The 21,783-nt window shown below is 45.5% G+C and overlaps 1 long non-coding RNA gene across 3 annotated transcripts in view; it reads left to right on the top strand.

The window, feature by feature from the left end:
• LOC138925084 (uncharacterized) overlaps positions 1 to 21,783 on the top strand; it is a 129,552-nt gene that overhangs the window by 82,509 nt on the left and 25,260 nt on the right. For all 3 annotated transcript variants that reach the window (XR_011440778.1, XR_011440777.1, XR_011440776.1), the window contains exon 2: positions 7,695 to 7,768. This is a non-coding gene — a long non-coding RNA (uncharacterized lncRNA). The remainder of the gene's footprint in view (positions 1 to 7,694; positions 7,769 to 21,783) is intronic.

Genomic DNA, 21,783 nt, shown 5'->3' with positions numbered 1-21,783 from the left:
CTCGACTGTAGATACCAAATTGCCATTGGGAGCTCTGGTCACCAAGAGGCCAGTCCTTCCATGACTTGTTAGAAAGACTGGGAACAATAGGGACAGGGGGACGTTGGGGACAGGCTCACCTCTAACTCTGCCGGCCACACTGGGGGTAGCAACAGGTTGCGTTGGGGCACAGGTGGCATCCTGGGAGACTCTGAGCAGGCCTCGAGCCAGTTGCTGTTAGGGCTATCACCAGGTCCCACTGTCCCCATGTCTGGGAAGGCCTCATGACAGTGTCACCACAATGCAATGGCAGGGAGTCATCCTAACTCTGGAGTCCAGGATCTGGGATCCACTCTGCATTCTCTATTTTTTGGACGTGTGGCTTTAGGCACACACCTCTGGGTGCACGTTGGCACGAGGGCACACTCTCTGGGGGAGGGTTTGTGTCACGAAGGGAGGATGGACAGGAGGAAAGGCGAGACTGGGAGGGGCCTCTTCTGGCTGCAAAGGTTTGGCTGCTAGTTTGTGGGTGAACACCCCAGAGAGTGCAGCATGTCTGAAAAGTGTGACAAACAGGGCTTGTGGAATTGAAGTGTATCCCAGACAGGACCCGTTGCATCATTTGTGGAATCCCCCCAGTGCAAAATGAAAATGGGGGGGCCCCTTGTTCCAGGATGATTAAGAATTTCAACACAGTGACAGAAGACCACCAAGCGAAGTGTCAGGCCCTCTGAGTGTGGGGCCCCGTGTGACTGCACAGGTCACACGTCCACAAAGCCAGCACTGGTCTTGGTCCATGGCCACATGGATAAGCTGTGGGAGTCAAGGAGGGGTCCCTCCTTCTCTGCTTGAGGGGCTTCGATTTGCCCTGCAAGTCCTCAGTGTGGCTGGGGCTAGGTAGTGGGGGCAGAGGAATGTGGGTGCCGTGGGGAGGGGGTCGCTTCTGCTCGGAGCAGACGCAGAGGGCAATCTCCCCACCTTCCACTCAGCACTGTTCCCTCCCCTCTCCAAAGCCAGCGCAAGGTAATAGTTTTCGACACATTGCATTGAAATATAATAAAATATTTGCATGGCGTTATTAGATAAATAAGGGTTGACTTGAGGCAGTGCTTATTGGGAAATGTGATATGAAATTTCATTTAATATGAAAGAATGTGGAAGCTTAAGTTTATGGTAATGAATTGATTGCAGATAGCGTCTAATAACTCCATAGAAATATATTTCAATCATAATATCTGTCGGGGTGGTCTCGGCTCCAGAGGCGTACGGGGCGGTTGTATGCCCAACCTCTCTTCCGGGCCAGATTAGAATTAATTAATTGCTAATATTGTGACATTACTTTTGTAATTAAGAAGCCCCATAATTTTCAGCGGTGGTGAGAATGAGAAGTGTTTATTATTGTCTCAGATGAGGCTGGGGAAGGTAGAGAAGCAGAAGAGTAACAGCAGAGGGAAATCTAGAGAGGGAGAAGGGATTGTCCCATTCTCGTGTCTTGAGGTTTTCTGTCTCGCCTGCAGGCAGGGAAGAGGTGGGGTCTCAGGGCTGGTCTGAAGCAGAGGTTCCAGCATCTGCACAGAAGGTCAAGGATGACTTCTCTCCAGCCTGCTGATCCCCCGAGGCAGGGCCCAGGAGCCAGCTGAGTGAGGGGGCTCTGGCGTGGAGCTGTGGCTGAGACCAGGGCGGGAAAGCAGGGACCAAAGGTGGGTCACGCTTGATGAGTCCGTGACACGCCCCTTCCTCCCTTGATAAACTGTGAAATCCATTTGTCCTTGGCTGGGATGAACTCAGGGAGGCGATGGCTGTCACTTCTGGGCGTCCTCAGAGGGGCTGCAGTGGGAGGCGGGGAGGTGTCTGTCGGAGGCCCATATGCTGGCCTGTCTCCCGTGACATGACCCTGGGAGTCTGCGTGTCTTTCTGTCTTTTCCTTTCCTGGGGAGAAAATGGAAATAATTTCTTTTGAAACGTGACATTTCCTAATCCAGCGCCCGGCCTGGCTGACAGCAGGATTAGTGTGCTCTGGCTGCCAGGCCTGGCTAGCCATATGCAGGCGCCTCCCGAGGGGCTGCGGTGGCCAGCGCCAGCCCCCTCCCCTGGCTCTTCTCCCACCTCCAGTCTGGTCTCAGCTGCCCCCTCCGTCTGCACATTAACAACTGGTGCGCTGGAAGCCCACTGAAGCCCTTTCCTGACAAGTGTGTGTGTGTGTGTGTGTGTGTGTGTGTTTGTTGGGAGGGGCAGAGAGTTTCACCCACCAGAAAAGGAGAGGAAACCAGGACCTGGAGAAGTGGGTTCAGGTCTTGGCTCTGCATGGACCAGCTATGTGACCAGGGCCGTTCATGTCCTCTTTCAGGGCTTCAGACTTGTCATCTTCCAAATGAGAGGATTGCATTAGACTGCTTCTACTCCTTCTGCTTCCGGCAGTCTCTGTTCTCTAGTCTTTGTCAAACATCTTTTGTTAACAATAAGGGCCAAGAAAGTAACGGGAAGTCAGCGGTAGTTTCCGCACGGGGCATTCTCCAAGGGCAGGAGCTGCTCTGCTCTCCCTCTCTGTTCTGTCTCCTAAGGTGCCCACGACTGGTGGTTTTGCACGTGGGGTCTCTCCAGCAGGGTGCCTGGCAGACAGCCTCGCAAACCCTCTTATTATCAAGGGCCATGTATATTATAATGCATGACGTCAATGCTTCATGAGGATCTGACAGGTGGGTAGTCTTCCCTCCTTTCTACAGATGAAGAAATGGAGGATCAGAGAGGATGGGTGATGCTCAAGTGATCAACTCAAGCAAATTTGAACCTAGACAGTCCAGCTCCAAATCCCCTGCCCCTAGGGCTGCCTGTCATATGTCACCTTATGAGCCGTCCTCCTTACCCGGCACCCCCTGCTAAGTCCGTGAACTCGGAGTTGGGCTGCCAGCCCTAGGTGACCTCGGCTGTGTGTGTAATTTTTATGTTTTTTGCAATAGGGATTGGGGTACTTCCTGTGGGGAGGGTCTAGTGTGCCCCTCTACTCCACAATCTGGACCAGGCATTGTGAATTCCAAGACTATGACCTTTAGAGGTGTCCCCAGACACAGAATGCCTGATCCCCAGGCTGTGTTCACAAGTCAAGTTGAGAGCTGAATGTTGAGGTTAGACAGCCCAACAGAGAGAACCATACAAGGAGATCTGAATTGTTTTGCTGGAGTGGAATTTTCCTAAGCGTGTTGCTGGAGATCTCTCTTCTGGCCTTGGAGACCAAGAGAGGACAGAGGGAGCCCAGCCTAGAGCGGGGGATTAGCAAGGGAAGGAGGGCAGCAAGGAGGTGCAGCCGGGAGAGCTCTCACCCGGGGCCCCGGCTGCCTCTGGGATGGAGCTCCTTCCCTCCTCCAGATCTGCATTTCTACATCAGTAGGTCAGAGAGTTGGCTTGTGTCTGAGATTCCAGGGCCTCTTGGAAGGGCTTTGAGGCCAGTGCGGGAGGGAAAGAGATATTCTGTAGGCTGAGTACCTCCCCTCCTCACCCCTCCATCTCCTCCATGTGCCCATGTTATAACATGCTGTGTGAAAGTCTAAGAGTGCTTTATTTAGGAGGCTGAGGTGTTTGCGGTGGAAACTAAGGGAGGGGAGTTGAAGGGTAATTGTTGCTGTAATGGCAGGAGGAGAGAAGAGTACGCAGCCAAGCTCAGCTCAGCCCTCCCTTGCCCGTCTCCAATGCAAACAGCCCACAATCAAGCTCCTTCATTACAGTTCAGAATTACAGATGGGAGAAAACATTTCCAGTGTGGGACCCAGGGGTGGAAGGAAGACAGCTTGGTCCTAGAGTGCCCTTCTTGAAAATGATATTTGTTGGAGATTACAGTAGCAATTCTCAGAACAAAATCCAAACATCACGGGCTGGAAGAGCTGGGCCCACCTGCAAGAGTGAGGTGTGGTCCACTGGGAATGCCCATCCCTACTCCCGCTGCGGATGTTTACCTGACCTGCTCCTTTTGAGTCCAGGGGGCCTTGTCCCACTCCACACTGTCTCTTTTTTGCTTTGTCTTCCTGCTCGTCCTTTCTTCTCTGCATCTTCGGCGTCTCTTTCTTGGTGTCTCTGCCCCTCCCATTTTTCTCTCCCGTGCTCTCCCTCCCCATCGATCTCCTGACCTCTGCATTAGCATTCACAACCTCCGGCACCAGCCACTTAGGCCAGAAAGACAGCTCCTTGGAAACACAATTGAAATATTTTTATAAATGACCAGCGGAGTTTGAGTGACATGCCCTTCTTAGGCTAAATAAAATTAAAGTTAAACCTTCTAAAAAATACATGAGCCAAACATCCTCTGCACATTTCATTATGCAAATGCAGCTGTCCGGCGCTGCACAAATTAGCCCTCCTTTTGAAATTCGCTGCTGCTTCTTCCCTTCCCTTTGCTTTCCTCTCTTTTTTTTCTCCGGGTTTTGAGCGAAAAGGCTTTGTGATTTTAGGCCGACAGCTGGAGTCTGGGGGAGAGGCGGGAGGCTGGAGGGTGGGAGAGCCAACTTACTCCTGATTTCCTCTTTGTCCCCTTCCTTCCCTCTCTTGTGGGGGAAGACGGTGGGAAAACAATGGGCACCGGATGACTCCTCACCCTTTCTCTTTCCAAACTGCTTTGCAGGGTCTGGCCAGGAGAGGTCAGTCTGGGGCTGGGAATGGGGCCTCCTGGAGTGGGGGCGCTTAGCATCCTGTCAGTCTGGGGGCTGTGGGAGCCTGCAGCCCTGGGATGGACTGGCAGACCCACTCCCACTGCAGACCTAGGCTCTCCTTCCCCGGGGCCTCAGGCATAGTCAAAGTTGTCTTATCTCCATCACCTGAATCTGAGATGACAATTGGAAAATTTGAGCAATGTTCTAGGTGTGGCATCTGCTCTGTGCCCAGCCCACAGTGTCTGGGAGAGTTTGGGTTTCGTGCAGGTGGGAGAGGGTCACACTGGATTAAATAGATTTGGGATAGCCCCCCTCCCAAGGCCGGTTGACCAGGCCATGTAGGAAAGGCTGTGGTCCTTGTAATCCTTCCTGCATGTTACTGCTGCCGTGTGAAATAGCCGCATCAAAATAATTTATTTGCCCCTGTCTTAAGGGGAAAAACACCAGGAAGGAAACAAAATAAGTCACATGGAGGTGTAAAGAACCTCCTGGAGTCTCAGAATTTGCATGTGTCTCGGAGGGTTTCACGTTTGGTGCTATAGGTATGGGGACCGGGATCAAAGTGGATGTGTTGACTTGGCCACAGAATGGGTTCTTCCATGCTCTTCTGCAAATGGAAGCACCAAAGTTGGGCGCAGAAAGAAGAGGAAAAGGGGACACAGAGGCAGAAAGAGTTGCTGAGACAAATGTGAATTGATGCTCCTCCATCCTCAGATATGGTCTTGCCCTGACCAATTGGGTGCGAGGCAGCACGTGAACCTTGCATCCAGCCAACTTGCTGTGCATCCTTATGTGGTAAATCCACTCTGGACCTGTAGGACTGAGTGTGAATTCCAGACTGGGTTCCTCCCCCACTCCCCTCTCTGGGCAATTTCGGCCTAGTCTGTGGGGTTCAAGTTGACCTTGCCCCTGCTGTCCTCTTTCTGAATTTAGCTGGAGGAGAGGGCGTGGGGGAGGATGAGGGTGGCAGAGGCAGAGCGGTAGATGGAAGTAACTCAGTTGATTAGGCAGTTGACAGCTGGTGGAGACCCACAGTAGCCTTCCTTTCCATTCCAGCCTCCCCAGTCTGGACCCTCCTCCCCTTAAACTTAATTTACTCTCACTCTGAGACACTCTTCCCCAGTTGCTGGTGAGATTCCTATTCTAACTCCCTAATTCTTATCACTTTCTTACTCAAAAACTTTAAGTGTCCAGTCTAGTACCAACAAACATTTACTGAGTCTCTGCCACATGCCAGGTATTGAGCAAGAGCCAGGGGTGGGGGTGGGGCATGAAGTGCAGGTGGCCTGGAAGCCTAACTGGAAGCCAGGGTGTGACCACCACATGGCTGACACTGGCTAGCTGTTTACTAAGCCTCTTTCCTCTCCTTGGGGGGCAGAGCTAGACGACCTTTCCCCATCTCCCTTGCAGGTAGGCATGGTTTTCTGACTGGTCTAGCTCCTTGCTACACAAGGCATGTTCCTCGGACGGCAGTGTCAGCGTCACCCGGGAGCTGGCTGGGAACGCAAATTCTCAGGCTCCACGTCAGACCTACGGACTCTGAATCTCTGGGAGCTGAGCCCGGGAATCTGCAGGTCCCAGTGTGAGAAGAAGCTGTTCTAACCAACACAAGGGGAGTGGACGTGCCGCTCTCAGGCAGCCCAGCGCCTCCGAGCGGTTGCTTTCTTTTTCCTCCTATTTACTAGACAGCAGATGCATAGAATTGAGTTAATCATACCCCACAGGACATGGCAACTGTCATCATTCATCTGGGGAAGGCCCCTGTTTTGTTTTGTTCCATTATTTCTATCTCACCCTCATCCTTACTTCCCTATCTCTAATATGTATCATATATACATATATATACTATATGATATATGTATATTTTGATATATATATTTGATATATATATACACACGCACATATATTTTGGTCTGTTTTTTGCTTTTTTCATTCTGCTCTGTCACCATCTTAGTTCGTGTTGCCATGCATACGTCAGTTTCCCCACTTCTGGATGAGGCATGGTATTCCACACTCTGCACGCACTGAACGTTGCTTCTGATTCCCTGGTGCAGGACACCCAGGGTGCCTCCCTTCCTTGCTGGGATGAACAATTTCAAGCGTGTCCCGTTATGCATCTCTGTGGAAGTTCATGTGCGGTCCATGCCCAGAGAGGGCTTTCTGGCCACGTTTAGTGTCACCTAGACCTGCCAGGTGGCTCCCGAGATCAGCCCTACCCGCAACTCTCCCAGTGGCAGTGCCTGTGGGTTCTGGTTTCCCCACATCTTTTCCAACACTTGGTGTTATCAGGCTTTCTAACTGTCACCAGCTGATGGGCTGATAGGGGCGTGTTACTGGTTTTTGCCTTTCTCTGATTGCTGTGCAGGTGCCCAGCTCTTCCTGACCTGTTACGGGGAAGGACTTTGCAGATTCCACCTTACATGAATTGCCTGGTCATATTTTTGGCCTTTTCTCAGTCATTTCTGATATTTTTCTTGTTGACTTGAAAGAGTTCAAATATATATATGACATATACATATTCTCTATTTCAGTTGTTGCAATATCTTCTCCCAGTTGGTCCCCTGTCTGCTAATTCTGTCTTTCTGTTCTGTCAGTGAGCAAAAAGCCTGAATTTTACTCTAGTCAAAGGCATCATTTCTCTTTTGCCTTGTGGTGTGAGCCTTTTGGGGTCTTATTAAAGAAATCTTCCCACACCAAGTTCACAAAGATAATCTTTTTACATTTTTCTCTATTAGTGTTGTAGTTTTGCAGGTTACATTCAGGGTCCTAATCTTCAGGAGTTCAAGTTTTCATATAGTAGAAGGAGAGACAAAGTTGTTTTCCATTTCTATGGTAGGCCAATTACACTGCCTGCTACACAAGCCACCTTTCCGCCAGTGCTTTCTGACTTCACCAGATCACACGCCCAGTCCAATACACATACAAACACAGAACATCTATATGTATTTCTGGGTTCTCTCTTCTGTTTCTTTGGTTTATTTGTTAGTCTCTGTGCCAGTAGTACAGTTTTATTTTAAAAAAATGATTGTTGCAGTCATTGGGACTGTTCACAAGTGGTGTGTTTCCCTTCTCTTTCAGGAAAATGGTAGGGTTGCATTTCCCTGTCCATTGGAGTTCCATGTGTCTATATGACTTGATTTGGACAATGAAATGTGAGTATAAGTGACACATGTCACTTCTGGAAGGAAGCTCTCAGAGCCAGTGTGTAATTCACCTTGTCCTATCCCCCTGCCATGACAACCTGTGATGCTCCAGTTGGGTAGGTGCTGTCAGCCCAGATCCTGGAGTGAAGAGACACAGGGCAACCCTCAATGGACATGTAATGTGAGGGAGGGACAGACCTTGGTTGTTTCAAATGATTGCCCTTGGAGGTTTTTGTTTCTGCAGCAAAATCTAGCCTCTGCTGACTAAACAATTACCATGGCTGTACTATTTCCGACAGCCGATAGCCGATGTCCCTCCTCTTTATTCTTCTTTTAAAAAATGACTTAGTTTTCTGTGGCTTTTGTTCTTCCATTTTAGCATTTGTTTGTCAATCATCTAAGAAATTCCAGCTGGAAAATCCACCCACATAAGAAGTTTTGAGCAGGAGTGTGACCAAAAACGGAGGGGTTTGTATTGCTGAAATGCAAAGAGATTTAGTTTTCACAAGTGTCACCTTCTAAAGTGCATATATTGGCACCTCATCAGAGTCACTGACCCTCGATTCATTCGAACCTCTTGCCACTTTTCTGGCTCATCTGTTCACCACCTTCCCTTCTCATTTTTATTCTCTCTTCCTCTCTCTTTTTATGTGAATAACCACAAACTCCTCCTGAATCTCATGCAGAGCGACTTCCCCCATCCAGTGTTTTGGTGGCACTGTCACTTGGGCCTTCAGGGGGTTCACCTTTTATTCCACATTTATCAAGAGAATTTTCTAAACAGTGACAGTTGTCCCCTAAGAGGAATTCTGATGCCAGCTGTTAAGATAATACAAAGTTATCCACTTTGTTACAAATAAAAGATGCCGGGAAAAATTAGACAGCTGGTGGGGGTGGGAAGGGGAAGACAGACATGCATTCAGATACATATCTTATGTCATAAAAGAAGAATAAATTTCTTATGGATAAAGAAGGCAACTGCAGGGGGTGGGGGGGAGAATGGGGGATAGAGGTCAAAAAGTACAAACTTCCAGTTATAAAATAAATGCCATGGGATGTAATGTACAGCGTGGTGACTATAGTTAATAATACGGTGTTGCATATTTGAAAGTTAATAAGAGAGCAGGTCTTAAACCTTCTCATCACAAGAAAAAATTTTTTAACTATATGTGGTGATGGATGTTAACTAGGCTTATTGTGGTGATTATTTCACAATGTATACAAATATCAAGTCATTATATTGTACACTTGAAATTAATATGATGTGATGTGTCAATCATGCCTCAATAAAAAAAGAAGCGAAATGAACGTTAAATCATAGGAAGATAGAATAAATATCTGATTTCTGTTTCTAACCTTAAAAGGAATAGAAGAAATAATACACATGCAAACTGACAGGCTTAACTATATAAAAACACAAAATTCCTACATGTCCAAACTGTATAAGCAAAATTGGAGGGCAATCAACAAACTTGGAGACAGTTTTTACAAACATGACAGGAAAAAATTTGTAACTTTAGTAAAGTGTTCATCAAATCAAGAAAACCCAGTAACACTCTTAAGAAAGAAGGCGCTCACAGAAATAGGCAATCCCCTAAGGGGAAAATAAAATAGCTAAATAACCAACCTACAGAAAAGATATTCAGATTCACTCATAATAAACTAAGATCTAATTTTTAACAACCCTGCTGGAATTGTTCAGAAGTGTATTGAATTTATGGATCAATTTGGGGATGATTTTCTCCATTAATTTGGCTCTTCTGTTTTAGCCTGTAATAGTTTATAATTTTTCTTTGTAAAGGGCCTTTGAATTTTTAGGCAGGTTGATTCTCAGACACTATATTTTTGCTTGGGACTGTGACTAACACCTGATTTCTAGTTGAATATTGAGGAGATGGGACCAGCTGCCTGCTCTGGAGCAGAAGATGGGTCCAGCTTCTCTTCCTTTTCTGGTTTACTGTGTCCCTGTTTCCAGCTGCAATTGTGGACCCCCAGGTGCTGGAGTGCAGGGAGCGGGGCTGAGGAAGGGAGAAAGTTCTTAACCTAAGGATGCTGTCAGAAGACGGCCCTGATGGTTTTGTACTATGTCAACGTAGCTTAGCTAGAATTAATTTTCCCAGAATTCCCTTCCCTGAACGATTCTGTATTAACATTGACCACAAGAGAAATTTGGGCAAGATTTGGAAAGTAGAAGGAAACCAGCAGTCATCACGCCACAGGGTCGGTCAAGGACCCAGATGCCACTGTCGCTCGGACATGTTGTCAACAATCTCCTGCTCACCTCCTCGGGGCCAGGCTGCAGCTCTCACTGAGTCTCCCCTTCAGCTTCTGAGTCCTGGGCCAGACCGGGGTTAGGCTCCGTAGCCAGGGGCTCCAGCTCCTTCTGCAGCTCGTTGAGGCTGGAGGCAGTGAGAGACAGGTGCAGGCTCCAGTCTGCCCTTGCTCTCCCTTGCTTCAGGACCCATAGTGGCTTCAGGCCTGCGTCAGACAGAGGCAACAGCCTTCCACAGGCTCCTTCACCAGCTAACACTATTGTGTGAGGTCTGCTTCCTATAATAAGTCCCTACTCCATCTTACTCATAGCAGTTCTACCTTCCTGACGAATCCCTAGCTGACACAATGGCTCCGTGCTCTCTGAGCCTAGCAGACTTATTCTCTCGTGGGTTCCTCACAGGCTCCTCTCTGACTTCAGCTCTCTCACACAGGCCATCTTTCAGCTGTCACCCCCTCCCCCGAGCTCCCCCTCTTTATCAAGTAGGTGTACACTTGCTCTTGGAACCTCATTGCCCTCCCAGGTAGCCCTGGGTGGATAGGAAATGGCTCCAGGGTGGCTGTCTTCCTCCCACATGAGCCACTTCCGGTCCAGGGCAATGCAGAAGCACCTTCCGTCCCTCACACATGCTGGTGGTGCAGGCCTTTCCACCCCGGAAGCAGTTCTTCCTCTGACACCAAAGCAACTCATGGGCCCTCTCTCTTGCTCTCTACTATCCTGGCAGGGGGCTGCCCAGTGGCATAGTGATTAGGTTCACTTGCTCCATTTTGGCGGCCCTGGGTTCACAGGTTTGGATCTTGGGCTTGGACCTACACACTGCTCGTCAAGCCATGCTGTGGTGGCATCTCACATACAAAATAGAGGAAGACTGGCACAGATGTTAGCTCAGCGACAATCTTCCTCACACACAGACACACAAAATCCTGCAGAAGCTACACCAGTCCCTTGGATTCCTCAAGCCACAGGGGACCCTCATCAAGCTCTTGGGGTGATGCTTTGGAAGTCCCCCTCGTTGGGCCCCTCTCTTCCCTGGTCCCACTTGGGGGAGGATGGGGAGCACTTACTACAGTTCTCCCCAAAGAAAATTTCTCCTCAAATTCATCTCTCCATGCCCGCTTTCTCCACCCTTTGCATCCTTTTTGTGGATTGTAGAGCCTTCTCATTGTCTTTTTTTAAAATATTTTTTTTTGCTGAGGAAGATTAGCCTGGAACTAACATCTGTTGCCAATCTTCCTCTTTTTTTTTTTCCTTGAGGAAGATTAGCACTGAGCTAACATCTGTGCCAATTTTTCTCCATTTTGTATGTGGGTCGCCACCATAGCATGACTGACAAGTGGTGTAGGTCTGTGCCTGGGATCTGAACCTGCAAACCTGGGCCGCTGAAGTGGAGTGTGCTAAACTCAACCACTAGGCCATGGGGCTGGCCCCTCTCACTGGGTTTTGAACATCTGCTATACCATTTCTAGTGGTAGACTGGTATTTGTTGTTTATCATGGTGCCTCAGTCAAAACTTCCATGCATCACCCTGTTAAGAAAGGATGAAGGCCTCCTCCTAGATGGAGACTCTTGCAGAGGAAGGCGTCATCCCTCTAACCAGGTCTGCAGGGTTAGAATGCAGGGCCCCCTCCGTATCCTTTCCCTGGGGAACTTACCAGAAAGAGCAGTCTTGCTGGTCTCTAGGGCTGGCTCTTGGGGGAATCCTGGAGTCACACAGTATCAGAGCTGGAAGGGGTCACAGAGGTTGCTAGTCCTACTACTCCCTCATTTTGTGGTGAGGAAACTGAGGCCCAGAGAGAGGAAGCGACCTGCTCATAGAGATGCACGAGTTTCCAGCCCAGGCTGGAAGGGATCCAGGTACAGACCTCCTTTCTCTGGTAAAGCAAAGTCAAGTAGACCCCAGCTTCCCTACCCCTAAGAAGAACTGCCGTGTGCTGGAGGGTCGGGAGGGAGGTCCGTGGGGCGGCTGGCCTCCAGCAGCTGGTTGCCAGAGCATCCAACAGAGCTTGCCTGCATCTTCTCACCTGGAAGGAGGCCAGAGAGTTCGGTCAACCAACCCTTGGTTCACGGGGAGGGCCATGGGGCTGGAACCCAGCATTTGGGGATCTGGGCCAGTGAGGGGGTGTCAGCAACCTCAAAGCACACTCTGAGGGCTGCAGGCTCCTGGTTTTGCAAGCATGCCCATTGCGTGTGGCCTGGACTCTTCTCTTCTTTACCCCACCAGCTGGCCAGACCGGGCTGAGGCTTGTTGGGGAGGCAAATCCTGGGCTTCCATGTGGGGGCTGGGCCTCTGCCCCTCTAGGACACGGTGGAGCCTCTGAGAGACTCCAGTTCCCTCCTCCAGCTCGGGGAGGGGAAAAGCCCCCTCCCAGAGAGCAGAGCCTCTGAACAAGCTCAGCTGTGGCTAGAACACACTCTGAGTCAACAAGGGCGGAGGTGGTGCTTGACCGAGCTGTGAGGGTTGTCCCTGTGCCGAGCACTGTGCTGGCTTGCACGTGCCGTTCCTTTCACTCTGAAAATAATTCTAAGAGATTGTGCTGTTGAGACTCAGGCTAACAAACTTGCTCAGGGTCAAAGATCTATCTAGTAACAGCCTCATAGATGGTATGTCAAATCACACTTCTAACCAGCAAAAAACCCCCAAGAATCAAAAAACAAAAAGACAGCAACTGCATCCCTCTGTACCCTTTCTTTCTTTTTTTTTTTTTTTGAGGAAGATTAGCCCTTAGTTAACATCTGCGGCCAATCCTCATCTTTTTGCTGAGGAAGACTGGCCCTGAGCTAACATCCATGCCTGTCTTCCTCCCTGTACCCTGTCTTACACAGAGATTTTGCACTTTTTGACCTTGGACCATCTGTTAGGTGAAAATGGTATCATAATGTTAACAGTTCTCTAACTACAGGTGAGGGCAACCATCTTTGCTTGTGTTTGAGAGCCGTCTCCTTTTATTGATTGATTTTTTTGGTGAGGAAGAGTGGCCCTGTGCTAACATCTGTGCCAATCTTCCTCTATTTTGTACATGAGATGCCGCCACAGCATGGCTTGACGAGTGGTGTGTAGGTCAGTGCCTGGGATCTGAACGGGCAAACCCTGGGCCGCCAAAGTGGAATACAGGAACCCACCCACTGTGCCAGCAGGCTGGCCCCCATCTCCTTTTAAATGAATGTCTCTGTATCATTCACCCGGTTTCTCATTGATTTGTAGACATTCTTTCTCCTTTCAGAAAATTAATTGTTTGTGATGTGGTTTTCAAAAATTTTTTTCCAGTTTATTATTTGTTTTTTGGCTTTGCTTATGCGCCTTCCTACCCCACCAGCCCCAAACTAGGTGAATTTGATTTTTATATGGTCAAATTAATCAGCTTTTTGAAATGGGGTCTGGGTTTTAGGTCATATTTAGAAAGGTCTACTCTTCTCCAAGATTATATTTATAAAATTCCCCCATTTTTTCTAGAATTTTATGGTTTTATTTTGTAAAAGTGTAAATATTTAATTCTTTTTGAGTTGATTTTGGTGTAGGGTGTGAGCTAGAAATCCAACTTTATTTATTTTTTCTTAAACCACTACCCAGTTGGCTAAATGCTATTTATTAAAAAATTCCATCCTCTACCCTTTCGAGAGGGTGTCTTTGGGTCTCTTTTCCACTGATTTGTCCATCTGTTCATGATGTTTTAATTATTATGATTTTGTCAGCTTGTAATGTGTTTTAATAGCTGATAAGGCTAGTCCTGCTTCTATCACCCATTACTCTTCTTTAAAAAATATTTATTCTATGGGGCTGGCCTGGTGGCATAGTGATTAAGCTCGCGTGCTCTGCTTTGGTGGCCCAGGGTTCACAGGTTTGGACTCTGGTCACAGACCTAGCACTGCTCATCGAGCCATGCTGAGGCAGCATCCCACATAAAATAGAGGAAGATTGGCCATAGATGTTAGCTCAGGGCCAATCTTCCTCACACACAAAAAATCTATATATTTATTCTACTAATTCTTGCTCATTTATTTCTAGAGATTATTATTTATTTCAGAATCATCATTTTAGTTTCCCCTCCAAAATGCCCAAACAAAAACAAACAAATAAAATTAAAAAAGCAAATCCCAACTCTGTTGGGATTTGGTGGGCAAGGTTACAATGAATCTATATGTTAACGTAAGGGGAGCTTTTGTATGTCCAATGTTGAATCTTCGTATCCAGTCTTTAGTAGCCTGTATGCCTCATAGTGTATTCAGGGCTTTTTTCTCCCAGATCTTCTCCATTTCTTGGTTTAATTTGATGTGTCATATCTTCTTCTGTTGCTCTTATAAATGGATTTCTAAAAATTCCATGATATCTTCTAACTGGTTGTTGTTTGTACGTATATTTTTGTATGCTAATTTTATAATGAGCCAACTTAGTAAACTCTTTTAATTGTTTGCAACATTTTTTAGTTGATTATCTTGAGTTTTCCAAGTAGACAGTTGCATCAACTGAAAATGATGCTACTTCTCCTTTCCAATTCTCACACCATTGGAACAGTGTAAAATAATAGTGGTGACAGTATGTGTCCCAGTCTTGTTCCTTACTGTAATGAGGATGCTTGGACTGTTTGCCCAGTAAACATTATTGCAGTTATTGCTGACACATATCCTTTATCATATTAAGGAAGTATCCATCCATTACTATTTTATAAGATGCTTTACAAAATTAAGCATGGACGTGACTTTTTCAAATGTCTTTTCAGCCTCTATGAGAATGATCTATGTGATTTTTCTCTTTTGATCTATTCATATAATGAATTAGAAAATGATTTTTCTTTTTCTTTACTGTTTGGTGAGGAAGATTCACCCTGAACTAACGTCTGTGCCAGTCTTCCTCTATTTTGTATGTGGGACGCTGTCACAGCATGGCTTGATGAGCATTGTGTAGATCCACGCCTGGGATCTAAACCCGGGAACCCTGGGCTGCCAAAGTGGAGCACATGTACTTAACCACTATGCCACTGGGCCGGCCCCTAAGATGATTTCTTAATATTCAATCATTCTTGAATTTCTGGATGCACTCTACTTGGCTGTTATTTTTTTCACACGCCACTGATTTCTGTTTTCTAATATTTACTGTAGTTTTTTTTTTATTGTTCTGTTATTCGTAAGTGACAGTGGGCTGTATTTCATTTTGTGCTCTTTGTCAGGTTTTGATGTCACTGGTATACTGTTTTCGAAAAAGAAGAATTACCAGTTTTTTCTTTTTGCATTCCTTGAAGGAGTTTACAAAGCATCAGAATTACCTGTTTCTTAAAGGTGTATTAGAATTCTTCTGTGACACTCTCTGGGCTTGGTGCTCTTTTGGAGGGGGTAGCTCCTTAACTATTGTCTTTAGTTTTCTATAGCAATTAATTCATTGGATTGTCTGACTTTACTATGGTTAGTTTTGGAAATTTATATTTTTCTGTAAATTTACCCTTTTATACACGTTCTCAAATTATTTTGCATAACAGTGAACAAAATAGTGTCATATGTTTTAAATTTTATCAGTTTCTATGGTTATTTTCCTATTATAATTATTTGTTTTGCATATTTCTGTTTTCTCCCTTTGGCTTGATAATATTAGCTAATGGTTTCTCTCTTGTATTAGCTTTTTTTTAAAAAAATAGAATAGCTGTTGGATATATATTAATCCTGCAGTTCTTTTATTTAATTCATTGTATTCTGCTTTCATATAACTAATGTCTTCTTTCTGCTTTCCCTGGCTTGAGTTTGTTGTCTTTCTTCTAACTTCTTGAGTTGCATGCTTAATTTTCCCTATGCACTCTCCTTTAGCACAGGTTCTGACATATGCTATTTTCATTAGGATTATTTAAAGGTCTTTTCCAATTTCAGTTTTGATTTCCTTTTTGTCCCAAGTGCTGTTTAAGAGAAAGAATTAAAATTCCCGAGTGATAAAGATTTTATTCCAAAATTCTTATTTTATTACGTTATAATCTCACAATATTATATGTATAGGTTTCCATTTTGGGGAGTATATTGAGGTTGTCTTTGTAGCCTAAGATTTTCAGTTTTTTAATTTTCTTTTTTCGGGATACTGAAGGTATTATTTTCAGGGTATCAGTTAGAATAACCTTATTAATTCGATGATTTGCTTCTTTATATTCTCAATTATTTTTTGTTTCCTTCTTCTGTCGCGGGCTGTCTGGTCAACCGTAATCTCTGACTACTGATACCCTTCTATTTCTTCTTGTCCATCCTGTCGTTTTTCTTTAAGGATGTTGATGTGACGGTATTTGAAGTATAAATATTCACAACGGTTAGGTCATCATTGGGGATGGTGCTCTTTATCATTATCGCATTTCTTTTTTCTGGTTTAAGTCTTCTCTGCCTCGCTGCTCCCACGCCCAAGCTTAATCTCATTGGCACTGAAATTGTGCTCCCTCCTTTCTTTTTGTTTGTGTTTGCACGTCACATCTTTCCCATTCTTCTGTTTGCAACCCTCCTAAGTAATTGTGTTTGAAGAGATACAAAAATGGGCCTTATTTTGTGATCCCGTTCGAGAGTAAAAATATTTTAGCCAGTAAAATGATCCCATCCACATAAATTAATATGACAGACATGGTTATTCTTAGTTTTTTTTCTTTTAAATCCTGTTTTATGTTTTCCTTTCTGGTTTTATTGCCGCTTCATTTGTTTTTTCAATCTTTTACTCCGTATTCGGTTTTATTTGCTTGGTTTTTATGTGTATATTTCTTCTAATAATTTGAAAGGCTTTTATTTTCCCCTCAGTGATCACCTTTTACATATACATTTTTTTCCTTAATATCTGTTGACTGCTTTCTCTAAGAAGGATAAAATTGTTATACTTCCACTGAATCCCACTCAGCCCCCCCACACACTTTATTTTAGTCAATAATGTTATTACTGTTTTCCTTAATGTTTCCCTTTTATATATATATATATATATATATATATATATATATATATATTTTTTTTTTTTTTTTTGGAAGATTAGCCCTGAGCTAACTGCTGCCAATCCTCCTCTTTTTGCTGAGGAAGACTGGCCCTGAGCTAACATCCATGCCCATCTTCCTCTACTTTATATGTGGGACACCTACTACAGCATGGCGTGCCGAGCGCTGCCATGTCGGCACCTGGGATCTGAACCAGCAAACTGCTGCCAAATCGGAAGGTGCGCACTTAACTGCTGCGCCACCGGGCTGGCCCCTCCCTTTTATATCTTTAAATATTCATGTATGTCTATCACTTACTTTATTAGCTTTAAATGATATCTTTGACAGCCAGCTATAAACAGAAAATTTGTCAACATGCTTACACTGATTTCTACCTTCTTTTCCCTTTCCTGAGGTAAATTTTGCTAGTAAGAAAATTTCTACATTATCGAAGTTTAAAATCTTTACATTTGGTTCTATACCCATAATCACCATGTTGCTTTAGCGTTGGTCTTAGTCTTGGTTACATGGATTTCATGTCACTCCAGTTCTTCTGCTGTGCTTTCCTTCACTCATCTTTTGAGTGGCTTGAAATTATCCACCTTAGATTCTTCAAGTTCATGAGATTGGTGTTTTCATATTCTTGCATGTTTGTAAATATTGTCTTTATACTTGATTGATGGCTTGTCTTGGATGTACCATCTTAGGTTACACTATTTATTTCTTTGCATTGAATAATGTTGTTGAGCTGTCTGAGGTTACTCTGATTTTTTTTTCCCTCTCCCTTAAAGGCAACTTGATCTTTTGGGCTGAATATTCCAAAGGATTATTTGTCTTTGAACTTCAGAATCTTTACTAGATTTGATCATTCTTTGCCAGTATTTTCCTGTGACATAATAGGCCTTTTTTCCCCCATAATCCTCCTTCACTTTTTAAAAAATAGTTTACATCATTGTGAAATTTCAGTTGTACATTATTTCTTGTCTGTCACCACATGAGTGCTCCTCTTCACCCCCTGTGCCCACCCCCCACCCACCTTCCCCTGGTAACCATTGAACTGTTTTCTTTGCCCGTGTGTTAGTTTATCTTCCACATATGAGTGAAATCATCTGGTGTTTGTCTTTCTCAGTCTGGCTTATACCACTTAGCATAATTCCCTCCAGGTCCATCCATGTTGTTGCAAATGGGATGATTTTGTCTTTTTTTCTGGCTGAGTAGTATTCCTTTGTGTATATACACCACATCTACTTTATCCAGTCATCAGTCGATGGGCACTTGGATTGTTTCCATGTCTTAGCAATAGGCCTTTTTAATCTGTAGATTTAGTTCCTTTTTTATTTTGGAAATTTCTTATAAATCATCTCTCTGTAGGAATTGCATATATGTTTGTCAGTCTTTCAAACCTGCCATTTTCTCTCTGATCTTTTTTTAAACCTTATTAATTGCTACTAATTTTTCTCACCTTTTCTAGTTCTGTCCTCTAGATCTTTTCTGATGCATTCAGCAGTGTCTGTGGTTGGTTTTACATTTTTCTCCCACTTATTTTCTGAGCTGTACAACCACATGAATATATCCTTTGCTTGTCTGGCCATATTTTTTGTGAATATTTGTATCTCTTCTTTGTGTTCTTGGTTTGTAGAAGTAATTGCTTCATTAAGTTAAAACCATTTTCATGGCAATATGTTTGTCCATTTTCTCCATCGCAATATTTTTCTGGTGATTGTTTTTTATCTACTATTTATTTTTCCTCTTGTTTACTCCTTTTTTTCTTTTTTTACTGTAGTATCTTTATTAAATGGATTCTATAGTAGTTTCTTTCTGATTATTAATTTCTCTTTAGTGAAGTGACGTCTTCTTGGACCAGCTCTCTGCTTAAGGTTCCGGAGTGAAGGTGGGAGGGCAGGGCCATGTCCTAGGCTCCCAGGAATATTTTGATGGGCACGTGTGTGTAAGATCTGTTAAGCTTTGCTTCTCTCTAGTCAACTGGCAATGACAACTGCAGATATGCTCTTCAGGAGGAGCCTCCCTCCTCTCTCCCTCCTCACTGAGAGACTGCTCCCTGCAAATATGACTTCTCTGTCGCGATTCATCATTGTCCCACCTCTGCTGTTTCTACTTCATGTCAAAATAGGTTCAGGAAAGCTCCCACTGCCAGCCCACACACCTGTCCTTATTATTCCTAAGTGGAGAGTGTTATCTTTTTGACCTCGGGGTGTGGCACTTGCCTTAGCCAGCTATATTTGGCCAGCTTTCCCTGAGCTCTGTGCCACAGCTCCTTTCTCTTAGCATCTTCTGCATCCTAGTGATGTGCTGTGTCTGAGTTTATAGATCTTTGCTAGCTTTGTCAAAGATACAGTTTGTTTCTTATTCTCCTTGTTGCTTTTAGGCGATTTTCAAGGGAAATATTTTTCTTTTAGAGGGAGAAACACCAAGCAGAGCTTCCATATATTATTTCTTTATTTTGTATGGCCTGCTTAGCTTATAATTTGTATTAACTCATAATTTCTGCTTACTCAAAACAGACTAACAACCCTGTTACCTCAACACCTATTTCTATGTGTCTCTTTAGTTTTTACTTTTGCTATCAATTGAATGATACTCTCCCCATATTTTCCTATTCAAACTTCTGAGACAATTTTATTGGTCCAGCTAATAACCGTTACCCTTACTTGGATAGAACTTTTTGCCCTCAAGAATCCCAGGAAAACCCTTGGATCAAGTTCCCTTCACTGACCAAGTAGTTGTTGATGAGGGGTCTTCAATAACACGGTGGAGAATATGCAGTCTTGGGCCGTCTCCCTGGCAGGGGGCCATGGGCAAGCGCGTCTGTGTGGACAAGCATAGTCCAGGCCAGGACTTGGGGTTAGGACAGAGTTTGGAGAGTTTGGGGTGGAGCCCCCGAACCAGGCGTGAATGGAGTGGAGCATGCTGAGATGACATTGACTGGGGAGGGAGGGTGGCAGGTATGGAAGGCCTTGAATTCAATGCTGAGGAATTTAGACTTAGACTCAGAGGCTGTTGGGAGTCACTGGAGACTGGAGAGAAGTGACATGACAAAATTAGGTTTTAGGAAGAGTTGTTACACCCTGTGCTGAAAGGAGGAAGAGAAGTGACAGGGTAGTAGGGCTGATCCCCTGCAGGGTTGGGGGCAGGCAGCAGTCTAGATCACTAAGTGCAAATGGTCGCCATAAACGTAAGGCTGTCCTGGGCAATGTTGATATTCAGGAGGTTCAATCTGAGCAGTGGGGCTACAGTAGGGGCTTCTGGGGAGCTGTGTATCTGCACGTCTGCTGAGCATCACTACAGCCTGGGGCGACACATACAAATTGATGCAAAGTACTGCAGAGGTGTCTCTAGCTCTGGGGGAAGGGGCAGAGGGTCATTAGGTGGGTCCAGGGCTCATAGCTGAGTGGGCCTGGGTGCAGTCTAAGTCTTTGCCCAGCTGAGACTTGGCAGAGAATCTGGAGATCCAGCTTGAAGGTCTCTGGACCTGGCTCTGCGTACCTCATGGGGATGAGATGGAAGGGCCGATGCCCAATGCTCACGCAGTTGTCCTTGGTCCTCAGCCCTTCTCCCTCCTCTCCCCTCCTTGTCCCGGGGTCTCCCCCAGAAAGCAGCAGCTCTCATTGGCTCAGGACCCCGGTGGCATGAAGTTGAGTCAAGAGCCAGGCAGAGCCTAGGAGGGACGGGGCTTGGGAGTGAGAATACGCAAGGAAGCACCAAAGGAAGCGAGGCTGGAGGGGGAATCCAGTTAGGAGGCTGTTGCCCCTCAACGTCAGGGTGCAAGTCCCTGGAACTGAGAAGAACAAACTGCAACAGTCATGAGGTTGGGAAATTCCAAGCCTGAGGTAGCATTAGAAGGGAAGACAGAGGAGGGATAGATCAAGACCCTTAGCTAAGCCAGAGTTACAGACCTCGGGTGCTAATGGCTAGAGTGGACAAGGTGGAGGGCAGTCGAGGATGGTACTCCTCACGGAAACCAGGAAGTATGAGGGATGAACTGGAGCAGGAGGGAGATATGGGGCCTGGGATTGAGGGGTGGGGGGTGGGGCTGGAGAGGGAGAACTTTTAGGGTCATTAGCATTGAAATAGTTGAGGTTACAAGACAAATTGGTTTATCGTACTAGTTTTTACTTATTACAATAAATATCTTCTCTTGAGTGACTGGTAGAAACACTCATGCCAGCCTAGAGTGGCATTGATCTGGTTGGCCTCTGGATCTGAGCGTATTAAGACTGTCCCTGGAGTGTGGTCAGCGTAAAGAATGGGGACTTGCTCCTTCTCTCCCACTTCACCCCAGGCTCCTTCTGGCCTCTCTTCCCTCCCAGTACTCTTGTTGCCATGCTGCTCCTTATGCCGTAATAGGATTACAGAGTGTCAAAGATGAAAAGTACCTTAAAGACAGTCTCCTTTCACAACCCTCTTCTTTCACAGAGGAGAAAATTAAGGACCAAAAAGGAGAAGTGACTTTTTTCCTTTCTGTTTTTAATGCTTTTTTGATGAGGAAGATTGGCCCTGAGCTAACATCTGTTGCCAATCTTCCTTTTTTTTTTCTCTCCCCAAAGCCCCAGTACATAGTTGTATATCCCAGTTGCAGGTCATTCTAGTTCTTCCATGTGGGATGCTGCCAGAGCATGGCTTGGTGAGCGGTGTGTAGATTTGCACCCAGGATCTGAATGGGTGAACCCCTGGGCCGCCAAAGTGGAGCGGGCGAACTTAACCGCCGACCACAGGGCCAGCCCCAGAGGTGACTGTTTTAAAGTCACAGAAAATGGGACCCAGAGTCCAGGACTTCTGACTTTTGGTCTGCTGTCATTTCCTCGATGCTAGACCGCCTCTCT

Source organism: Equus caballus, chromosome 7 (assembly GCF_041296265.1).
Source record: "Equus caballus isolate H_3958 breed thoroughbred chromosome 7, TB-T2T, whole genome shotgun sequence".
Classification (NCBI taxonomy): Eukaryota; Metazoa; Chordata; class Mammalia; order Perissodactyla; family Equidae; genus Equus; species Equus caballus.
This window is presented reverse-complemented; position numbering and strand designations above follow the sequence as displayed.